Source organism: Pinus tabuliformis, chromosome J (genome assembly GCF_031772625.1).
Source record: "Pinus tabuliformis cultivar Carrire ecotype Pingquan chromosome J, CPIR1, whole genome shotgun sequence".
In the NCBI taxonomy this organism is placed as follows: Eukaryota; Viridiplantae; Streptophyta; class Pinopsida; order Pinales; family Pinaceae; genus Pinus; species Pinus tabuliformis.
The window spans coordinates 709,702,981-709,727,367 of NC_142295.1; the positions used below are offsets into that span (position 1 = coordinate 709,702,981).

At 42.1% G+C, this 24,387-nt stretch overlaps 1 pseudogene; it reads left to right on the forward strand.

The window, feature by feature from the left end:
• The window catches only part of LOC149228755 (calcium-transporting ATPase 5, plasma membrane-type-like), a 396,645-nt pseudogene that overhangs the window by 287,111 nt on the left and 85,147 nt on the right, over nt 1-24,387 (forward strand).

Consider the following 24,387-nt stretch of genomic DNA (forward strand, 5'->3'; position numbering starts at 1 on the left):
ATTGATGAATCCTCTGGATGTTTTGACAAGCCCAAACTTGTGACCAAAAAGCTGCAGCAAATTCCCTTCAGATCTGTGATATAAATAGTTGGTCACTGTAGGACAAGTTCCTTGATCAGATTCACCTCTAGGAGTGAAGTAGAAGGGCATATGTATCAGCATTGATAATCAATATTGATTGATATCTTCAGGATACTTTCATCAGTAACATCTATGATTCCAGCAATGGTCTGAGTCTAAACATCAAGCTAATTTTCTATCTATGATCCTTGGCTGGTAGTTAACATGACTAAGTATGCAGAGTTTCTAATATTGCAAGGGTTTGTGTATTAACCTTCATTGATGCCATATTATTGTGCCAGCCATTTATGGATGTTAGCTAAGATGATCACAGTGACATGTATTATTGAGTTTATTGGCAAGCTTGTTAAGACAGAATATGCTCGTTAGATTCTAATGATGATGTTGAATTGATGGGCTAGTTGTTACACTGCTTGATGTTATTAATGAGTAGAAGTTTCTTATTGTTGAATACCTAATCACTGTCAAGAATCTACTAGGGTTTTCATATGTTGATCAGATTTGAAGTCTATGGCAATGGAATTGGAAATATCATCTCATTGATCAAAGTTGCAAGATACGACTAAGACTGCTAAGCTGGGTTGATCGTGTGGTTGGACAAAGTGCAGCTGAGGCCTGCAACTAAGTTTTGACAGTGACATACAATTGTTGGGAAAAGACAGAGTTTGTTGATGGTTTGTATCAGTCTCCAGTGTGTGTTTGTTTGGCTTAGTGCACATGATGATATGTACCTTCAGCAGAACTATTGAGGTGCTAGGGTTTCATGCTTGATGTTGTTGTAGCAGAGTTATAGTTGAGCTGTTGGTATATAAATGAGCAAACTTTGCATATTTTGTCTCTATTGGCTTGGAATCATGGTTTTACATCTTAAAAATAGTTTTGTTTCATTAAAAATTAATTATTTAATGTATTTTTTAAAAACCGGTTCGTTTAGACCAAACCAGTCCCGGTTAGACCGGTTCCGGTCGGTAAACCGGTTCATTAGGTGGACCGGTCCGGTCACCGATTCTGGTTTTAAAAACACTGGATTGGACATGGCACATCCGAGAAACAGCTGACAGATTTCCATGAAAGAAGGCAAATGCTCAGTATGCACTATATTGAACGCATCTGATGCCATGGGGCATCTTTGTATTGTATTTCTAACCTTATGCCCTATTATTTCAGTATTTCATTTTGTAGTTAGATTTGGTTTTTCATATTGTTAAACTAGTTAATAAATGAAGAGCTTATATTTTTCCTGCGCTTAACATTGTATGATGATTTTTGGATGGACGCTACTTATGTTATGTTGTGTGTTGCGTGGACGCAGATTCTGGATTCTCACATTCCTCCAGTGCAACGATGTGTCCCCAAATAGAGCCAAATTTTGACCACTACGTGTCAACGACCCATAGCAGTACACCCCCTTTTTTTCGCAAAAAGGATAGTGCCTGATCGATGTGTTCGTGCCGTCCAACTATCATCATCAGCTTGATTATCATCTTATAATGTAAACCCAGTCTGCATGTGTATAATGTAAATAATCTCAGCAGATCCGTGTCGTGTATATAATCACCTAGGTAAACCTACTTTTCTGATGACGATCTACATTCCGAGAGGTTTTTTGTCTCACCGATCCATTCTTGGATGATCGATAGAGTTTTCCTTCAGCCTTACCCCAAAGCTGAAATGGATTTTGTCACTGTGATCTTAGGAGAGTCCTGGTGTTCTAGATCGAGTCTATGTAAAAGTGATTTGGGAATAATCCTAACTATTTGGTTAGGTTATTTTATTACAAATTGCTTGATCTGCTAGATTATATGTTGTGTCACAGAACTAAGTAGTCTGTGAGGGTCTTTTGCAAATTGGTTTTCCCCCCTGAAATGTAAAAAATGTAAAAATCATGATGCAAAGTGTCTTGAGGGTTAGAAAAATAATTTATCCCCTCATAGGTTAATTAATTAAAATTTCTGGCCAAAATTCATTAAAATCCTAAGCCATAAATTCGATTAATTCTACGTCCCAGGTAAATTTAAATTCTCCAAAGGCAAAACTCGTTGGTCCTTGTGATTAAGTCAAAGTCCAGGGACTAAGGTAAATAAATTATTTTGCTAAAGTTTAAGTCTTTGGTCCCTGGGATTAAGTCAAAGTAAAAATTTTGAGGAAATTAATTCAAAATTTTAATTTTTGAATTAATCAAAATGCATTTAATTGAAAATTTCGAATTTCCTCAGTAATTTAAAATTTCGACCGATGAGATTAAAAGAAATTTTAATCTTCATCAACGGTTGAGATTGCTTTGACGACGATCACTCGAATTAGCCATTGGAGGATTTATCTTTAAATAGGTCATTTGTCAAGCAGTTCATCTGATCTCCGGATCGTGTATTAAGCTCTCAAGCTCTCTTGTATACCTTTTTTGAATTAATGCAAAAGTCTTTGGGGTTTCAACGTGCTATAGTGTTCATCTTCATGAATTTATGGTAACATTGTTTTAGTTTCTGCTTAATATTATGTGAAAACTGTCAATCAATAACTTTCTTAGAATAATCTGAATACAGGTATCTTATTCAGTTTGTTGGATCTAGGGTAACATTTTTAATTTTGATTGAAGTAGCAGGTATCTCTATTTCTTCAGAATTTTATTTTTGTTCTATTTCTTTACTTGGTTTGATGGTTGATCTAGTGTTTGCAGAAGATCTCTCAGGTTCTCATTGAGTGTTTGGGGATAGTTCGCGGTTGGACCAGCCAACTCTCAACACATATTTTCTGAAGAGCCTACTTCATATAAGCCTCAGGTTTTATCTAACGATAATCTTTTTTCTGCAGGGTGTTTTTGGGCTAGTATCTCTCTAAAATTTCAAAATCTTTTAAATATTTTGTGGAAATTTTGATAGATTTGGCTATTAAGAGCCTTAGATTATCAGATCTGGGAGCAGAGTTGGACTAATACTCCTCAGATTTGATAGATCTGTAAATTATTTGCATAGATCTATAAATTATTTGTATAGATCTGTTATTTACTTGTGTAGATCTGAAATTTTGTAACATAATTTTGAATTTTAACACTTGGGGTTTTTTGAGATTTTCTCTATTTTTGTACATAATGGGTATTGAGTTTTTCTCTTTTCATTTGTGCAGAAAAAGATCTGAGAAATCAGCGAAAAAAATCTTCAGATCTGAGCTAGATCTAGGCCTTGGGAGGCAAGATCTGGGCTCAAAGATTGTTTGCAGGAATAGATCTGAGAAATCAACCAAGTAAATCTTCAGATCTGAGCTAGATCTAGACCCTGGAGGGCAAGATGTAGGGTCAAAGATTGTTTGCAGGAATAGATTTGAGAAATCAGCCAAGTAAATCTTCAGATCTGAGATTTTTCAAGCAGATCTGGGGTTTTTGAGACAGATCTAGGCACTGGAGGGCAATATCTTATCCCAAATCTTTTTACAAGGCCAGCCATTAAAGATTTTGTAATAAATTTGAAGATCTGAAGCAAAATAATTTTTTTTCAGAACAAGGGTTTCAAGTTTTGGGGCTGCTAAGCCTAGATCTGCCTTCTCCTAGCCCAACGCTAGTTCTATTGGGCCTAGTGTTAGCTCTCATTGGCCCTAGATTCCCTTGCTCCATTTCTGATTTGAATATTTGATTTTTTGAAGCTAATCATTGGTGGGTTTTAATAGAAAATTTGGTAAAAATGTGTTTCAGAAATTGAATTTTTTTTGGTAACTTGGGCAAGTGATCTTCAAGGCCTAGGGCCTAAGGGTTTGATCTCTAAACCATCTTTTTTCTCACTGTGTGCTACAACAGTCATATACCTTTCTAATAGTGGTGAAAAACATATCTAAGTGGTTTGAAATTAACTAAAAAATTGCTAAATACATTAACAAGTCATTTATGTTTGATGTGTATCAAGAATTTGGCTTAGATTTACATTTTGGGTCACTGTTATCTCTGAATAATTCTGTTTCTGAAGTCTGAAATATAACAGTGGAAAATTTTCATGTGGGTTAGCCTAAAATCAGTTCCTAAGTTGTATAATACATTAAGGAATTAATTTCTTGAGTTGGGCATTCATCATTAGGCTTATTTCATGTTTTAACTGTTGGCTGTAATAAGTATATCAAATTTGATATAATTCCGGAAATCATATCATAACAGGCTGAAAATTTTTGATAATTCATGTGGGCAAGTTTAGAAAAATTTCTGTAAGTTTTTGGCATAAAGATACCATTGATAGCTTACTGTTTTCATTATCATATTGCTGCTGTCATAAAGTTTTTCTTACTGCTGTCCTAAAAAATAATTTTTGAAAATTAAATACTCTGCCATGGAATTGTGATAAAATGCATATCTTTTGTTTCATAAACTGAGTATTTTTTTAGCATCTGTTGATATTAATTGCAAAGAAGTTTTGTTCTCTTTGAGCTATAACTGTATCAGAAAGATTTGAAATAAGCTTGTGTTCTAATTGTAATATCTTCAGGGGTTTAATTTTGAGTCTTCATTTAATGAAGCGAACATTTCATTTGGGTATTGGAAGTTTCTGCGACATAAGCATCTTTTCATCCGTGAATCTAACTTCATCTCATCTTCTCATCATCTAGTGCATTTGCATATAAGTTAATTTTGCATAAATAAAATTTACTTCCAAGTATAAGCTTGCTCGATAGAGAGATAGGTATCCATCCATCTTTTCTTGAGTAGCCTGCTTTTAATAGTACTCAAAAAAGTGACCTTGTAGTCGTTAGAGCCGCAGCTCTCTGTAGCTCCATAGGCACTGGGTATGTTAGATTTTTAGGAGAGGTATCGTTAATCACACCTTAGTGTGTTTCACCTTATCTTCTTTCTGTCAATTACTACAAAATCAGGCTCAATATAGAAAGGATCGAAGGGTTAAAACTTAGATAGGCATTTAACTAAAATTAACCAAGATTTTTGCATCTCACATTAGTTTTAGGGTCTGCATTTCATATAAGATAGTCATTCATCTAAGTAGCAGTTGCTAATCAATTACTTGGTGTTCATTTCCCTAGCAAGATCGTTGACTCCATAAGGCACTGGTATCAATTGTTTAAAATCTAATCAAATCCTATAAGTCTTGTTAAATCTTAATCAAGTACTTAATTGCTTCACTGTGTCTTTTGAATTGGTTGGTTCCCAACTAGTTCTTCTTCATTCCATTTTTCTATAGGGTCTACTCCCCTTAGCCTGTTGTAGGGAGACAGCTTAAATGGAGAGATTGGGGATCAGGGTGACAACTCTCGATCTGAGCCGTTGTCATGGTGCCTAGACATTCTCTGCGACAACAGGTCCAAAAACAACGATGTAATTGTGTGTGTGTTTATTTCTCTCTTGTGTAGTATTTTGTTTCTGCAGTATTGTATTTGTGAAGGCTTTAATGTATTAGTTTCGATATTTATCGTAGCACGGTAAATAATTTGTTCAGTTTGTTTAACAATTAGAAGAAACCTAATTAGCTGCTACAGTAGGATTTAGGGTTTTCCGAATTTTCACATGGTATTAGAGCACATATCGTAAGTTGGAGAGCTCAGCGCAGAAGGAAGGAGGTAGTTCAAATTTCTGCGTAGGTAGCAATTCGAAACCCTCAGGGGCAGGTTATTTTTTTGGCCAGAAGGGTCAATTTTTCATGGGAATTTTACTTCTCTGAGTGAGTCAATAGAGAAAAAAATTTCCAAATCGAAGAATACCAGAGGCAGAGGAAATAGTAGCAGTGTCCTTGCAGAGCAGATCTTCAACTGGGACGCAAATTTTGCAGCAATTTATTAGTGCAAATAGCGTCAAGAGGAAGGAAGAGCACACGTTGAAGGAATTCTTTCCTCAGGGGACTTCTAGCCAAGAAGTTCGAATTTTCCTAGCAGAGCAGTAGTATTTGTGTGCGGGATTTCTCACTCCAGGAGGGAGTGCGAATAGCTAGGCAGCAGTTGCGCAGAGGAGAGGAGGAATTCAACTATTTTTAGAGTGATGGCATCAGCTAGGTTGAGAAGTCAAGATCGGTTGGACAGAGCCTCCAACTATGTGATCGTGAAGGGTAGAATTTCTTGCCTTCTAGATGAATATGATCTCTGTTAGTTTTTGGTAGTATCGGATGGGCTCCAGCCATGAAAATTGGTGGAGAGGCTAAGACACATGTGTTCTAAAGAACCCAAAAACCGTTTGGTGAAATTCCACCCGGATTGTATTTTATTAAAGTAATTAATATTTTTAGTGGGGTTCCTAAGGCTAAACTTAGGGAAATTAAAGTATTAATGGGTATTAATCAAAATATGGGTGAGAATGTTCTAGAAAGCGGATCAAGTCAAGTTTTTAATCTTAGCCATTGATTAGAGACTTAATCTTGGCCGTTCAAGTCTCAACGAGAAACGTATAAGGAGGAGGCTTGGGGTTCATTCAGGAAACACCTTTGTGTGTATACATAAACTTGCATCAAAGAAAAGTGTAAGGAACTATTGGACATATTCAATCTTCACGATCCCAAAATGTTAACTATGAAGATTTGGTTAATTTATAAATTCTTCTTGACTTCCAAGGATCTATTATATTTTATAAGAAATTTCGACACTTTTTCAAATGATGTAATTTCATATCATAGAAGCTTGGGCCAATATTCATTTTGAATTGATAAATCATTTTTGGAATGAAAAAAACTTGAAAAATAACCTTAAAATTTTATGAAACATGTACGTGCACACATATACCTATATATGTGCAATTAAACTAACATCAAAATGTTATAAATGTATATTATGAACTACGTGTCCATCTGTTATTGTTTCATAAAAACTATGCCTTTCTGCAGTGGTTTTCTTCCCTTATTCTCAAATGAATATAAATAATTCCTAACAAGGTTAGGAATCATGTCCATCATCAGGAGATTCTTGGTTGTGTCTATGGTCAGGAATTTCAATGGCAATAATTCGTTTATATAATGGCAATAAACGGAGGTTATATAATTCGTAACCAGGTTAGGAATCATGCCCATCATCAGGAGATTCTTGGTTCTGCGTCTATGGTCAGGAATATCAATGGCAATAACTAATCTTTTCCATATAGTGAGATGACTGCCCAGTGCCAAACAGAAGTCCCACAGTCAGTATTTCCTTTTTCTTCAAACTTTTAATTATCCAAACAATCTGACCATTTCTTATTTATGTTGGAGTGAACAGGATCCTTGCAGACCTGGAGTTGCGCAAGCTGTTTCTGAATGCAAAAGCGCTGGAGTGAAGGTGATTCAGATTATTTCTTGTTATATGGTGGAAATAACTTGTATACTACTACGTTGGAGTTCTTTCCTTTTTTCTTTGATGCTCCAGTGTGGAAAAATTTCAATTTGTTGATTTTTTCTGACTTACAATCCAAAGTGGAAACATGTTCATATATCTTCCGGTGTTGACTTTTAAAGAATCTACCGTGTTACTTGTGTCTTAATTACGAACATATACTGGTCCGATTCTATGTGTAACATTTAATTAACCTGCTCTTGTCTACAGTCTCCTTAGATTAAAGTGCGAAACTGGAAATATCTTTTGCTATTGACAAATATGGAGAAATATTAGATGATCTTGCATTTATGTTTACAAAAATCAAAATGCTAAATTGTTCACTAAATTTTGAAGGCCCTTTCTAGGTTTGCATGGTAACTGGGGACAATCTTATAACAGCAATTTCAATTGCCCGGGAATGTGGCATATATGCAGAAGATGGATTGGCCATAGAGGGTTCTGAGTTCCGCAACTATGGTAACGAAGAAATGGTTACAAGCCTGAAAAAGCTACAGGAAGTAGAATCTCAAAACTTTTTAGGACGACATTATTATAATCATCTCCTCAGTTCATTTTATGGATGCAGTTTTGTACTTATTTTAGTAGTAGTTGCTTTTCAGGTATTGGCTCGTTCACTTCCATCTGACAAGTTGCTATTGGTTCAAAAGCTGAAAGAGAATAGTGAAGTTGTTGCAGTAACTGGAGATGGGACAAATGATGCACCAGCACTCCATGAGATCCATAATTCAAGATGTGCTTTAATTTTCAGTAATCTCATGTTGAGGGAAATCATATATGCACAGATCAATTTGCAGACCAATTTCTTTTTTTGTAATCCCCACTTTGTTTATTAGATAAGACTGTATTTTATCAGAAGCATGCATGTTATTTTAATTTAATTGAAATGCACAATAGATGATCCACCACTAAAAAATAAGCCTGAAGGCAATCATCCCTCCAGCACCAATGATTATAATCTTAATTCTTAACTAGATAGGCCTCCAACGAAATTATTTCTTTGAAGTTCCCCTCTTATCCTGCCTTTCTTATGGCTCCCAGCACTATGGCTGACTCCTAGCACCAATACCCATGGTTCATGAAGCTGTCTCCCATGGTTCAGACCCACATCTCCAACATAATTCCAGATTAAATTTTCTTTTTTCAATAAATTCCACCAAAAGACAAATTACTTACATCTTCTCTTCTTTGCCAATCCAGCCTCTTCTCGCTCATGTAATACTGCCAACACACATTTTTGCACCCAACACTTTTGGGATTCTTTGCCATTGCACCCAACACTTTCTCGAGAATTCTCTATGACCTGGAAATTGTTTTCACGATCACTCTCCTCCAAGTTTCTTGTGGATGCATCCCTGTAGCTACCAATTACACCTAATTCTTATGGCTGGTGTGAAAATTCCTTAAACCGGAAACCCTACCGCAGCGACTGATGATATTTCTCCTACATGTTAGATTTACTTGAACAAGTTATTTGCAGTTTCCTACGACAAACATCGAAATACATACACTGTAGTCTACACCATTTAAATAATATGCCAAAACAAGAAACTGAACAAGAGAAAGATACAACACAAATGACATGGTTATTTTTGGAGAAATGTCCCCGGAAAAACCCAATGCGGGAAAACCGGTATAGCAAATATGAGGGTTTTTATTATTAAGCTGAAGTATTTCTGAATACAACTTTTGGATGCCTTCCCGACAATCCAGTTACATAGAATATCACTCGGCAGAAGAAATTAGTGAGATTACCTCACTCTACACTACAAGTCCTGGGTGATCTGGCTTCTGAACCAACGAGTCGCCGACTACTTCCGCACTGCCCTTGCGTCTGCCTCTAAGGCCTTGCGTCACCTCTGCTGGAGATTGATTTGCTTCTCAGGAGCTAATTCCAACCCTCCCGGCTTAGAACATTAGCCTCCCAACAAATCTCGGACTTCTGCATGAAGGCTCTGTGTGGGTCCTGCATGAGGCCTTCCCGGCTCTGTGTCACCCTCTCTGGCCTGTGCGCTGCCTCTTCTATGTGTCTCTTTGCCTCTCTGCTGAGTATTCTTGGCTCTGGAGAAGATCCTCCAACTAAAACTCCCTCTGCCCCTCTTTGCGTGATCACTACAAATCATTGCGTTGCCTCTAGCTTCAGCAATTCGATCTGACTGATCAACTCTTTGTGTCTTCCAAATGATCCTCAAGCCTCCTTAAATAATCTTCTAGTTGAAATTCAACAATCCAGATTAGAAGCTAATCGATGGCTAAGATCATTTTTGCTTGATCCTCGTCTTCTTCTAGAAGTTACACCCACAGTTTAGATTAATACCCATTAATTATTCTAAACTTAGGGACCCATTAAAATAATTAATTATTTTAATAAAACTGTCTCTGGGTGGAATTTCCCAAAACGCTTTCTCGGTTATTTTCAATACATGTGCCCAAGGCTCCCTACAAAATTTGAGACTTAGAGCACATCCGATGCTACCAAAAATCAACACTCCCCTTAGTGAGGAACTCTAGCAATGCCTCCCACTGAAGCATCACCCTGACTTCATAACATCGTCCTTTATGCTGCTGATGTCTGACATGTTGTCTACCAACTATTGCATTGCTACTGCAACTGCACTGCTATTGACACTACCACTGTCAACACTGCATCCATAATGCAACTCCCTCTGAATTTCTGCATCCCTGCTGCTGCTGGCACTGCCACTGCCAACTGCCCCTGCACTGTAAACTATTGTTGCTACTGCATCAACAATGGAAAAACATCCCAAATTATTGAACAAGTGTTCAGCATAGATGCATCTCGATGCTGAAGATGTAACTACTGCTAGTCCCACACTATCCTTCTGAAGCAACTGCGTTGTTGCTGCTACTGCACTATGCCTTCCTACACTGCTGCAATTGTGCACTACGCTTCTCAGACTTTGCGTTCTAGCCACTACATCTGTCGCAACAACACTCCTCTGCACCAACTGACACAGATCCATCCTACTACTTCTGATCTGGGCTCCTGTAGCAAAGAATTGATTTGATAGGTGGGCTCCTCAAGGATCCTGCCCATCTGTAGCTCTTTTGAACTATAGCTCTAAATTAGCCAACCTCCCTCCTAGAGGTATCTCGGCTATCATGGAAAAGTCCTCCTCCTCGATCTTCGCAGGTGCAGCCTTCAGATCGTGCTTCTCATCTTTTTCCTTTTCCTGAGAGGACACTCTATTGTGTAGTGACCCATTTCACCACACCTAAAGCATTTGATCTTTGAGACGTCCTTCTTCCGCCTCCGCTACTCCTGTGTTGCTTTTGCAACTATACTGCTACTGCAGTGTCACTGTCAATACTACATCCATACTGCAAATCCCTCTGATTTTTTGTATCCATGCTGTTGTTGGCACTGACATTGCCAACTGCCCCTGCACTGCAAATTGTTGCTGCTACTGCATCAACAATGGAAAAACATCCCAAATTATTGAACAAGTTTTCAACATAGATGCATCTTGATGCTTAAGATCTAACTGCTGCTAGCCCCACGCTATCCTTCTGAAGCCATTGCATTGTTGTTGCTACTGTATTGTGCCTTCCTGCACTGCTGCAACTCTGCACTACGTTGCTCAGACTTTGCATTCTAGCCACTGCATCTGTTGCTCCAACACTCCTATGCACCAAATGACACTGATCCATCCTACTACTTCTTATCTGGGCTTCCATAGCAAGGAATTGATCCGAGAGGTGGGTTCCTCAAGGATCCTGCCCATCTGTAGCTGTTTTGAAATACAACTCTAAATCAACCCACCTCCCTCCTGGAGGTATCTCGGTTGTCATGGCAAAATCCTCCTCCTCGATCTTCGCGGGTGCAGCCTTCGGATCGTGCTTCTCATCTTTGTCCTTCTTCCTGAGAGGACACTATGTTGTGTAGTGACCCATTTCACCACACCTGAAGCATTTGATCTTTGAGATGTCCTTCTTCCACCTCCGCTACTCCTGCTGCCCCTTGGATGCAAGGGTTGCATTTTCTTCCTCCTCCTTGGGCTTCAACCCACTGCTACTGCTTTCGTCAAGCTTACACTTGACTAGATCTCTCCTCAACTCTTCCTACTTGAGAGCTGCTCACATACTATCCCAATCTGGGAAAGCTGCCTTGCCCAAGATGCTCTAGATAAAGACTTGCCATTCTTCTGAGACCAAGTTTAGAGCTAGTCTCACCATCTTGGAATCTTGAGGTGTAGACCACAATTGCTAACTCGCCCCGAGTCTCCTGAAGCTTCGTGAGGAACGGATCAATGAGCTTCCCCTTCTGCATCTATGCATATCTCAGTTTTTGCTCTAAGTACATCTTCTGCTTGCTCGGAAGATCCTTGATACAGTGTTGCCAAGGCATCCCACATCTCCTTAGCAGTCCCTATGCTAGCAATGTGACATACTACATGATCCTTTACTCCATCAAGGATCATCCTCTTGGCCTTAGCTATTTCTCTCTTGTACTATTGATTTGTGGTAGCATCGTATGTGGTCTAGCCATGAAAATTGGTGGAGAGGCTAAGGCACATAAGATCTCCAAGACCTAGAAATGGTTTGCGGAAATTTCACCCGGTTGGAGAGATATTAAAATAATTAATATTCTTAATGGGGTTCCTAAGTCTAATCTTAAGAAAATTAAACTATTAATGGGTATTAATATGAAACTGGGTGTGAATGTTCTAAATGACATGGATCAAGCCAAATCTAATCTTAGCCATTGATCAGAGACTTAATCTTGACTGTTGAGACTCAACAGGAAAAGTATAAGAGAAGGCTTGAGGGTCAGTTGTAGATACACCAAGATTGATCAGTCAGTTCGATTTTCTGGAGCGGGGCTTGCTGAGAAAATCCGAACAAGTGATCTGTTGCAGCGAGGGGCAGTGAGTACATAGCATAGATGCAAGGATGGTGCCAGAGGGTCAGCGCAGAGATCAAAGAGGCTGATGCAGAGGCAGCAGAAGCTACGCAGAGGAAGCTAGAGACCGCGCGAAGGCAAAGGGGCCTGCATGGGTGATGCAGAGGGCCAGAGAGATGATGCAGAGAGTTAGAAGGCTGACGTAGAGGGTTCAGGAGCTACGCTGAGGCTAGCAGGGTTGACGAAAAGCCAAGAGGAAGCACCAGAAGGATTTTCGTGGGGTAGACTAGAGCTGAGAGGATGAATATCTATCTCCGAGAAAGGATTTTCATGGGGCAGACTAGAGGTGAGAGGCTGATATCTGTCTCCGAGAAGAGGTATACTGTAGTGTAACAATCTCTGTTGGGTCAGCCATTTCGGCACCCTAGTTGCACTCAAGAATCTACATAATAATAAAACCTTCAGAACTGCTACACCAATTTTCCCGCATTAGGTTTTTCCGGAGACGATTGTCCAAAAATAACAATGTCCCTTGTGTGTTTGTCTCAGTATTTTTCAGTTGATGATCTGTATATGAGTTAAGGCTGCATTTGTGTTTATTTCAATAGTTATATTTATAAATAACTTGTTAATGGAATAAACAAGTAGGAGAAATAAACCAGATAATGCATTAGGGGTTTCTAATGTGTCATACTTAGAAATTTCAACATGGTATAAGAGGGTTGCAGATCACAGGAGGACTGAAGGCATCAGCGATATCAGAAATTTGTAGCAATATCAGCTGTCCCAAGAGATGGAGTTGCTCCTAAGTAGAAGGCAGTTGAGAAGAAGTGACACAGAGGGCTTGCGTCATCATTTCGAGCCAAAGAGAGGGCCACCGCAGATGTAGAGAGAGGTAGAAGAGGCTCACGAAGAGCCACGTCATCCTACTTAGCTAGGTAGGATTAACGCAGTTGGCCAGAGGAGCGATTTAGCCTTTGCCGGGATTGCGCAGAGTTCGAAGACTCAGTTTCTTCAGTTGACAGAGCCTAGGGAGTTGTGGGCAAATTGTGGTTGTGAAGTTGATGGGGTGTTGTTTTTGTCGAAACAAAACAATGCCTAACGGGACAGAACCAAGGTAGAGGGAGTCGCTACCTTGACGGATTTCTAACCAAGAAATCCAGATCCGAGTTGCAGTTACAAAGAGGATTGTAGAGGAGCAGTTCGACATTTGGCGGGAAGATTTCCAGCAGGGAAATCAGGACTTAGAGGGAAGTCGAAACTCAAAGGGAGTCCAGAAGAGGAGCGGAAATGGCAGTGAACAGACTGAGGGATCAAGACAGGTTGGATGGGGCTTCCAACTTTGTCATTTGGAAGGTCAGGATCCTAGCAATCCTGAAAAGACATAGCATCAAGGGCTTCGCCTTGAGAACCGTGGCTATCCCAATCAACCCCACTGATAATGAGAAGTATGAGGATGCAATGGCGAGGGAAAAGTGCATAATCATTGACGGGGTCAAGAATCATGTCGTACCACATATTGCTGAAAAGAACACAACAAAGGAGATGTGGGATACTTTGACGACCTTGTATTAGGGCACTTCTGTGCAATGGAAAATTCTATTGAAGAATCAGTTGCAGTCGTATCAGATGCAGAAGGGGGGGCAGATAGATCTATTCCTCATCAGATTACAGGAGATTCGTGACCAACTTACTTCCATAGGGGCCACGCCAGATCAGGTGTTCATGGTGAGACCGCCCTGAATGCAGTCTCTGAGGAGTGGGAGACATTTGTCCAAGGCATTTTGGGCAGAGCTACTCTTCCAGGATGGGAAGAGATGTGGGTAGCTCTTCGCCAAGAAGAGATCAGATGGCTGACCAAGGCAGGGAGTAGTGGCAAGGGAAGTCGAATCAAGAAAGAGGAGGAGGATGCGACTCTATCATTTTCGAGACAACAAGGGAAGAGGAAGAAGAAGGACATCTCCAAGGTGAAGTGCTTCCATTGCGGGGAGTTGGGTCATTATGCATCCCAGTGTCCCAGGAAGAAGAACAAGGGAGAGGCTTCCGACTCCAAGGAAGCTCCGGCTAAGGCAGAGAAAGAAGTCAAGACTGATGACGACTGTACCATGAGTGCTCATGCACCTCTAGAGAAGAGGTGGGGAGACATCGAGTTGTAGTTAGGAGGACTACACACTAGGGGAAGGATCCTTGAGGTGCCCAAACTCTTGGATCATATCCGGCTACAGGAGCCCTTTACGATAGTAGCAGGATGACGGATGTCGGGTAGAAGCAAGATGTGATGGAGCAACAAAGCAGTGCTAGAGTGCAGAGGTTTGTAGCAACGCAGTGGGGGTTGCCGCAGTGCAAGAGGCACAGAGGTGTTTGCAGTAGCATAGAGGCAACAGAGGGAGCATAGGATAGTAGCAGAGGTAGCTTCAGCATCAAGAGGCTTCCAGACTAACAAGGATGTTAGAAGTTGGGTAGATCAGTTACTTACTTCTCGGTAACTGAGTTGCAGAGCAGCAATTAGCAGTGGCAGTGCTATGGGCAGCATGGGCAACATGTTGAGAGGGAGCTATAGTAGAAATGTAGCAGTGGCAGTGGCAACATCATGGGCAACAGTACAAGAAGCAGCAGTGCAGATGATGTGAGGCAGTAGGCCAAGCATCAACATAGGTACCGGTGTGGAAAGATCAGTGTGATGTTTCAGTGGTGGAGCATTACTAGAGCACATTCCTTGCTAAGAGGGAGTGTTGATTTGTGGTAGCATCAGATGTGCTCTAGCCATGAAAGTTGGTGGAGAGGCTAAGGCACATAAGATCTCCAAGAACAAGAAATGGTTTGGGGAAATTCCACCTGGTTGGAGAGATATTAAAATAATTAATATTTTTAATGGGGTTCCTAAGTCTAAACTTAGGAAAATTAAAATATTAATGGGTATTAATATAAAACTGGGTGAAAATGTTCTAAATGGCATGGATCAAGCCAAATCTAATCTTAGCCGTTGATTAGAGAATTAATCTCAGTCGTTGAAGACTCAGCAGGAAAAGTATAAGAGGAGGCTTGAGGGTCAGTTGGAGATACAACAAGATTCATCAGTCAGTTCGATTTTCTGGAGTGGGGCTTGCTGAGAAAATCCAAACAAGTGATCTGTTGCAGCGAGGGGTAGTGAGTACATAGCAGAGGTAGGGATAGTGCAAGAAGGTCAACACAGAGGCAGCTAGAGATTGCGCAGGGGCAAAGGGGCCTGGGTGGGTGACGTAGAGGGCCAGAGCGCTGATGTAGAGAGTTAGAAGGCTGACACAGAGGGTTCAGGAGCTATGCTGGCGCTAGCGGGGTTGACGAAGAGCCAAGAGGAAGCGCCAGAAGGATTTCCATGTGGCAGACTAGAGATGAGAGGCTGAATATCTGTCTCCGAGAAAGGATTTTCATGGGGTAGACTAGAGCTAAGAGGCTGAATATCTATCTCCGAGAAGAGGTATTACTATAGTGTAACAATCTCTGTTGGGTGAGCCATTTTGGCACCCTTGTTGTACTCAAGAAACTGCCTAATAATAAAACCCTCATAATTGTTGCACCGGTCGTCCCGCATTAGGTTTTTCTGGGGACGATTGTCCAAAAATAACGGTGTCCCTTGTGTCTTTGTCTCTGTATTTTTCAGTTGATGATTTGTATATGAGTTGAGGTTGCATTTTTTTTTTATTTCAGTATTTATATTTATAAATAACTTGTTAATGGAATAAACAAGTAGGAGAAATAAACCAGATAATGCAACAGGGGTTTCTAATGTGTCAGACTTAGAAATTTCAACATGTACTTCAGCTGATTTGGATCTGCGGGCTCAGCCACCATGCTGTCGACATTGACCTTGAGACAATGCTCATCTGGAAGGCACGACATCCTTGCCTTCTAGATCACATAGTTGGATGCCCCATCCAACCTGTCTTGATCTCTCAGTCCGATGGTTTCCATCTCTGCCACGAAAATGTCAAACTGCCCCTGTCTGCTCTTATTGTTGTTGCTCAGCCAATAAGAAAATGGACTTCTTGGCGGGAAGTCCACTGAGGAAAAATTCCCTCATTGTGCTTCTCTTCTCTCTTCTGATGTCTTTCTGCCCAGCAAAACGCCTTGCAAAAAAACTGCGCCCACCAGCTCTTCCTCATGCTGAGGCTCTGCGTTGTTCTGCGTGGGTCCTGTGTGAGCCCTTTCTGGCTCTGTGTCACCCTCTTTGGCCTTTGCGCTGCCTCCTTTGTGTGTCTCTTTGCCTCTTTGCTGAGTATTCTTGGCTCTAGAGAAGATCCTCCAGCCAAAACTCCCTTTGCCCCTCTCTGCGTGATCACTACAAATCACTGCGCTGCCTCTAGCTTCAGCAATTCAATCTGACTGATCAACTCTCTGTGTGTCTTCCAAATGACCCTCAAGCCTCCTTAAATAATCTTCTCGTTGACATTCAACGACCCATATTAGAAGCTAATCAGTTGTTAAGATCGTTTATGCTTGATCTTCGTCTTCTTCTAGAAGTTACACCCACAGTTTAGATTAATACCCATTAATTATTTTAATTTCTTAAGTTTAGACTTATGGACCCATTAAAAATAATTAATTATTTTAAGAAAATTGCCTTCGGGTGGAATTTCTCAAAACGCTTTCTGGGTTCTTTGGAATATATGTGCCCAAGCCTCCTTACAAAATTTGAGACTTAGAGCACATCCAATGCTACATGAAATGAGCAGCTTGAACACGCGCTAATAAAAAAATTATTTGTAAAGAAAATTCTCCTACCTCAGAAGTCAAATTCAAAAGTTACCTCCAATTCCAACTACCATATTATTACCACCCAAAATAGTGGTCTTGTGAATTGCCAATGTCCCCACGAGATGCTAAGGTGGTACCACACAAGGCAAGTGCCCATTGTCATTTCAGCACAAGTCCCCACTCTTTGAGCCCAAATCTTATCGAAAGGCTGTGGGAGGATTCTCTATACAAGATGTTTCACCAAAGAGATTCATAGACCAGTTCTTAATGATGGAGTCTAGGGTGAAGATAGGAATTGATTAATCCTAAATTGTTATTTTGAAAATGATGTTAATGCAAAGTAGAAAATGAATTATCACTCAAACTCAAGATCTTTAACTATTATAAACCAAAATAAGTGCATAATGTTGAGAAATATAGGGGGCAACAACTGTAGGTGATTTCTCTTACATTGATAACTTCTTGTGATGTATTTTTACTTTACTTGATTAACTTCTTCTTTCCTTTATTATTATTAGTGTCCTCTATAATCAAACAACTACCAAATCATAAAGAACAATGAGACAATAAGACATAAGGTATAGGTGATCAGGCAATGCCAAAACCTCAAGGCAAAGCCCTTGATACAATGTTTGTCTAGAATAGACAACATCCTAGCCTTCCAAACCACAAAGTTGGATGCTCTGTCCAATCTGTCCTGATCTCTCAGCCCATTCACAACCATCTCGCTGCTCTTCTGTCGACTCCTCTGAGTCTCTCTACTTCCCGCATGGAAGTTCTCGGTTCGACTCCTACTGAGTCTCTCTAATTCCTGTCTGGAAGTTCTCGGTTCAACTCCTCCGAGTCTCTCTACTTCCCATTTGGAAGTTCTTGGTTCGACTCCTCCAAGTCTCTCTACTTCCGTCTGGAAGTTCTCTACTGGACTCCCTCTAAGTCTCGATTTCCCTCATGGAAATTCTTCTGCCAACTGTCAAGTTGATCCTCTCCGATCGTCTATGCAACTACAACACTGATCCGGATTCCTTGGCTAGAAATCTGCCTCGACAGCAACTCCCTCTACCTTGGTCTTGCCCTGTTAGGTACTGTTCTAACCACAGTACCCCACCAGCTTCACTCCCTCAAACTACCCACAAATTCCTTCGCCCTAGGAACTGAAGGATTGAGCCTCTTGGCTCTGTGGAATTCGGGCACCAACAAAACATCTCCCTCAGCCCACTGCATCAGTCCTCCTGGCCTCTATGTGGCTCTGCATGAACCTCTCTCTGCCCTCCTCAGCCTCTGCGCTGGCCTCTCTCTGGCCCAGACTGATAATGCAGTCCCTTTGCGTCAACCCTTCCTCTTTGCTTCTGCAAGGATCAGCTACTAGCACTCGGGACAACTGATTCTGTTGCAAATGCTATGATCAGCTAATGCCTTCAGTTCTCCTCTGATTTCCAACCACGCTCTGATACCATGTCGAATTTTCTACGTCTATCCATCAGAAAATTAATCTGTATTCTGTTGGTTTATTTCTTCTACTTGTTTAAATTCGAACAAGTTATTTAATAGAGTTAAATACTAAAATAAACACAATACAGTCACAACATCTAGAGATCAACAACTAAAAGAAAACAAGCACACAAGTGATACCGTTATTTTTGGACAAATGTTCCTGGAAAAACCCAATGCGGGAAAACCGGTGCAGCTATTCTGAGGGTTATATTATTATACAGTCTTTCTGAGTACAACAGGGTGCCTAACTGGCTCACCTGATAGAGAAAAATACATGGCAGCAATACCTCTATATCTGGAAACAAATATTCAGAAAACCTGTCCCACGAAACCCTCTTCGGCACAACTGAAGCTTAGCGCTATCTCTTCTAGCCTTTGCGTAAGCGTCCTGCTAACTTGCGTCAGCCCTAGGACCCTCTATGTCAGCGCTCTGAGACACTGTGCAGCCTCTGGGACCCTCTGCGTCACTCCAGCAGCCTCTGCGTGGATGATGCAGTCCCTCTGGCCTCTGCGCTGACTCTGCTGGGCACTACGCAGCCGGGACTGGTTGCTACTCTCACTGTCTCTGCTTCTGCGTTGGTCTCTCAGTACTGTCTCTGCCTCTCTGCCTCGTACTCACTGATTCAACTTTGCTTAGCAACCCCGCTCTAGAAAAATGAATGACTGATCACTCTAGCGTATTCTCCAACTGACCCTCAAGCCTCCTCTTATACTTTTCTCGTTGGTCCTTCAACGACCGAGATTAAATCTCTAATCAACAACTAAGATTAGATTTGGCTTGATCCATGACTTTTGGAACCTTCTAACCCAGTTTTATATTAATAACCATTAATATTTTATTTTTCCTAAGTTTAGACTTAAGAACTCCATTAAAAATATTAATTATTTTAATATCCTGCAAACCGGGTACAATCTGTCCAAACCATTTATGGGTCTTGGAGAATCTCATGTGCTTTAGCCTCTCCACTAATTTTCATGGCTAGAGCACATCCGATGCTACCCCAAATCAACAAGAAGGAAAACGATAAAATAGGGCTTGTAATGTGCGGAGGGGAGTGGAAAATGTGGAACGAGAAAATGGGACTAGGCTACTGAAATCGGGGTTTCCCAAGTTGTAATATCCCTAAGGAAATTTTATAGTAAATAATCAAAGCATGCATAGACATAAACACACAGAAAATTACTCAAACATTAAAACACCAATTTAGAGCCAAAAACTGCGTTGCGGAGCCATTTTATTGATAAATCATGAGGTACAATAGGTGCTTGGAAAGTATGCACCTAAGATTGCCCAAGGTGAGCTAGCTAAGCCCAGGGCTCTGTGCTGAAATGCCCAGAAAATTAGTTGTTGGTTGTGAAGATTGGCGGCTAGGGCCTCCTTCGGTGATCAGAAAATTCCAGGAAATTAACCTTGGGCTCTCCAGCAAATAACTAGAATAATCCATGAAGGAATTGGCCGATGGTTGACCTTGGAATTTCGGCTCTATTTTCCTCAATGGCTCTGCTACTAGGTAATTCGACCCACCTATAAATCCTGCTGCAAAAAACCCCCAAAATCGCTGCAATCTCCCTCTCAATACTTCTCGGACTCCTCCTCAAGTTTCAACCCCAAACTCAACTCACTTCTCAACCTCCAGGCGTGCCTCCTCCAAGAACTGTGCAATCCTTGCGCTGCTGCTGTTGAATCTTTCAACAAACTCACACTCCCTACTGTTTGTACAAACTGTAATAGACAGGACTCCCTCCTTGGGTTAGCACTCAAAGCCCACCGAAGCAAGGGTTGATATTTCCGCTCGAAAACACTCTTATGCTAAACAACACTTGTAGACTTGGCTTCAACTCAAGTGTGCTATGTCAAAGACAAATTCTAAAATAATCATGAATGACCAAAATGAGTGCCTCTTGCTCCTTTTGTCCAAAAGCCTCCAAAATGCCCATGTGGGCCCAACTCATCTTTCCCCCACTATCTTCGCTCCAATGGGTGCATGTTTCCCTTGTGGACTGCATTTCTCTCAGGGTGGCCCCCACATTCCACTAGAGGTTCGATTTTCCTCCTCCATCTCCTAATGTTTGGTCTCACTTTTGACCAAAAATACATGTGGGGTCTCTAAACCCACACTTCCTAAGTGATAATGCGAATTTATTCAAAACTAGGCAAAATTGATATTTCCCTTAGCAATGTTGCTAAGTGGGATTATCACAGTCCTCCTTGCCAAAGCGTTGCTTGTCCTCAAGCAACTGTAATGAAGGATGTTGAAGTATCTGCTCCCCCTCCCAAGTGGCATCCTCATCTGGTAGGTTCTTCCATTTGATAAAAAATTCCTTGATGACCCTGTTCTGCAAGTGCCTCTCACGGGTGTCCAAAATAGCTTCTGGCTCCGTAACTAAGTGCCCCTCATCATCCATAGGTGGTAGTTTCGTAGCCGTTGTCACCTGCTATCCCAGTTCCTTTTTCAGGCAAGACACATGGAAAATGTTATGTACTCAGCTCCTCGGGGGTAGCTCCAGCTCATATGCTACCTCCCCAACTCTCCTGGTGACTCTGTATAGCCCATAGAAGTGAGGCTTGAGCTTCGCGGCCCCCTTTTGCTTGAGTGATGATTGCTTTTACGGTTGGATCCTCGAGAAGACTAAGTCCCCAACCTCAAATTGCCTCTCTACTCGGCCCATTTCTACATAGAGTTTTTGTTGGTTTTGCACAGTGTACAAGTTATCTTTGAGAGCCCTCAAGATATCTTGGCTCTCCTGTATCCAATCCTTGGCCCTCGGGGCCTTGCTGTCTCCAAACATCACATCAACAAAAAATAATGCATTGTAACCATACAGGGCTCTGAATGGGGACATACCTATGGACATGTGGTATGTGGTGTTATAGTAGTACTCGCCTAAGTGCAACCACCGTATCCATGCACGTTGTTGTCCTGTCACGTAGTTACGCAAGTAAACCTCCAACCATTTGTTGACAATCTTCGTCTGCCCATCCGTCTGGGGGTGATAATTGGTGCTCGAAGTGAGCTTTGTGCCCACTAGTCGAAACAACTCCTGCCAAAATCCTCCCATGAACCTGTTGTCCCGATCACTGACTATGGTCTTCGGAAGACCATGAAGTCGAAATACCTCTTTGAAAAATAATTCGGCCACCTGTGAGGCCGAGGACTGGACTAAGATGGCGAAAAATTGTGCAAACTTTGTCAACCAGTCCACCACCACGTATATGCAGTCCTTGCCCTGAGCTGTGGGCAACACGGTGATAAAGTCCATCAATACACTCTCCCACTTCCCCTCAGGAATAGGAAGAGGTTATAGTCGCCCAGCATGGTGTTTCTGCTCACCCTTGTTCCTATGGCATGTGTCACACTCCCGAATATGCCTCAGAACATTATCCTTAAGGCCCTTCCATGCAAAGCACTCTTTGATGGTCCTATAAGTCTTGGTAAACCCCGATGCCCTGATAATGCTAAGTCATGAGCTGCCTACAGGATCTTCTCCCTCAACTAGGAGTTGGGTACCAAATAAATCTTCTTCCAGAAGTAGATCACATCGTTCATCACTTGGTACTGGTCATCCACCACTGCGCTGTCAAGGACCTCACATACAAAACGGTCCTTGGAGTATTGTACCAACAATTGTGCCCGCCAATCTGGTGCAATGCTCCTCAATGAAAGGGTAGCTAACCTCCTAGACAACGCATCAGCTACCACGTTGTGCTTCCCTTTGACATACTCAATGTCAAAGTCGTATGCCTGGAGCTTGCTCACCCACTTCTGCTGCCTCTCCTGCAACTGCTTTTGCTCCAAGAAGAATTTGAGACTGTTATGGTCTGTCTTGACCCTAAACCTGTTCCCCACCAAATACTGCCTGAACTTTACTAGCGCATGCATGATGGCTAGCATCTCCTTATCATAGATGGAGTACAGTCTCTCGTGGGGCAGTAGCTTCCGGCTCTCGAAAGCTATTGGGTGCCCCCCCTGCATCAAAACTGCTCCTACACCATCCCCTGATGCCTCACACTCAAGCACATGAGTGCCAACACCGTGCAGTTGCTCATGACCTGTTTGAAGCGCTCAAAAGCTTCATGTGCCCCATCTGTCCACTCAAACGCCCCCTTCTTCATCAAATCGGTGAGAGGAGCTACTGCAAGAAGCCCTTCACGAACTTTCGATAGTAGGTGCAAATGCCCACAAAACCCCTCAACTCTGTCACATTTCGGGGCTCTAGCCAATCCCAGATGGCTCTAATCTTCTCCTCATGAACTCTCATGCCATCCTCCCCAATAATGTGCCCTAGATAGAGCATCTCTGTCAGACGAAACTCACACTTGGACAACTTAGCGTAGAAATGTTGCTCTTCCAGAATATGCAGCACTGTCTCAACATGCTGCAAGTGGTCCTCCCGGGTCCGGCTGTAGATCAGTATGTCATCGAAGAACACCAACACGAACTTCCTCAACTGCCCACGAAATACGTGGTTCATGCATGACTGGAAGGTGGCTAGTGCATTGGTCAGTCCGAAGGTCATAACCAAGAACTCAAAGTGACCATAGTGGCACCTAAAAGCTATCTTACGGACATCTTGTTCCCTCACCCTGATCTGTTGGTACCCTAAGCACAAGTCAAACTTCGAGAAGAACCTAGCCCCCCTCAGCTCATCCATCAACTCATCTATATGTGGGATGGGATAGCGGTTCTTCATGGCTTTCTTGTTGAGGGACCGGTAATCTATGCACATGCATAAGGACCCATCCTTCTTCACCAGGACCACTGATGAAGCAAAAGGGCTAGAGGTTGGAGCTAGGCCTAATGTGCCCAAGTGCCAACAACTCATGGATGTCCCTCTCAATCTCATCCCTGTATGCCTTGGGATGTCTGTATGGGGTAGTGATCATGGCCTGTACCCCTGACTCCAACTCAATGGTATGCTCAAAACCCTGATCAGGAGGTTGCCTAGGCGGTATGTCTCCAAACACCACCGAGTACTTGTCCAGAATATCCTGTATGTCTAGGTGTGGTGGCTTGGGCTGACCCCTAGCCTCAAAAATCCTCAACTCCATGGCCCACTCAATATCACCATGCCTCAGATTTGCCTCCATCCTGTGGGCCAAAACAGTCTGTGGAGGGTAAGAGTGCATACCCCTCGGCAAAACCAATTTTCCATCTAGCCCTAAGAACACCATCTCTCGCTTCCTCCAATCTGTAGCGACTCAGCCAAGTGAATAAATCCATTGGACACCCATCACCACGTTGGTGTCTGGTACATCTACCACAAAAAAGTGGTCTGTCACTGAATAGTTCCCCATGGTGATTTTCAAGGTAGGAACATAGCAAGTGCACTACATGGTCCTATCTCTCAGCACAAGAACTGAAAAGCCCTCAAACTCCTCGGTTGTGATGCCCCTCCTCTGAACCATTTGTGCATTGATGAAGTTGTGGGTAGCCCCACTGTCCACCAAAACTGAAACACATTGCCCCTGCACCGTGCCCCTGATCCTCAAGGTCAAAAACTTGGGTACCCCTCGCAAAGATGCAAGGACCCCTCCTGCAAGTGCGAAAGAAGCTCCCCCTTGGTGGTGGTGGTGGTGGTGGTCCCCTCTCCACATGTACTGCGCTGTCATCTCCACCCACTTCCAGCTCTAGCTCATCCTCCATGTCACTGTCGAAAAAAAACTCAATGTAATGGGCCTTGCCTGCTGTACATCTATGGCTTGGTGCCCATGGTTCCTGACATGTGAAACACAATTTCCTCCTCTGGAGGTCCCTCCTGGTCTCCTCATCCAGCTGCCCTCGCCCCTGGTTGGCTCTCGGTGGTGGAGCCCTCGTGTCTCTTCCCCTCTACTGGAACCCCTACCTAGGTGGAAATGGTACTCCAGCCTGGGTAGGGCATCCTGCAAATCTCGAGCCCTCCCCACTATGTCCTACAAGGTAGTGGGCTTGTTGGACCTC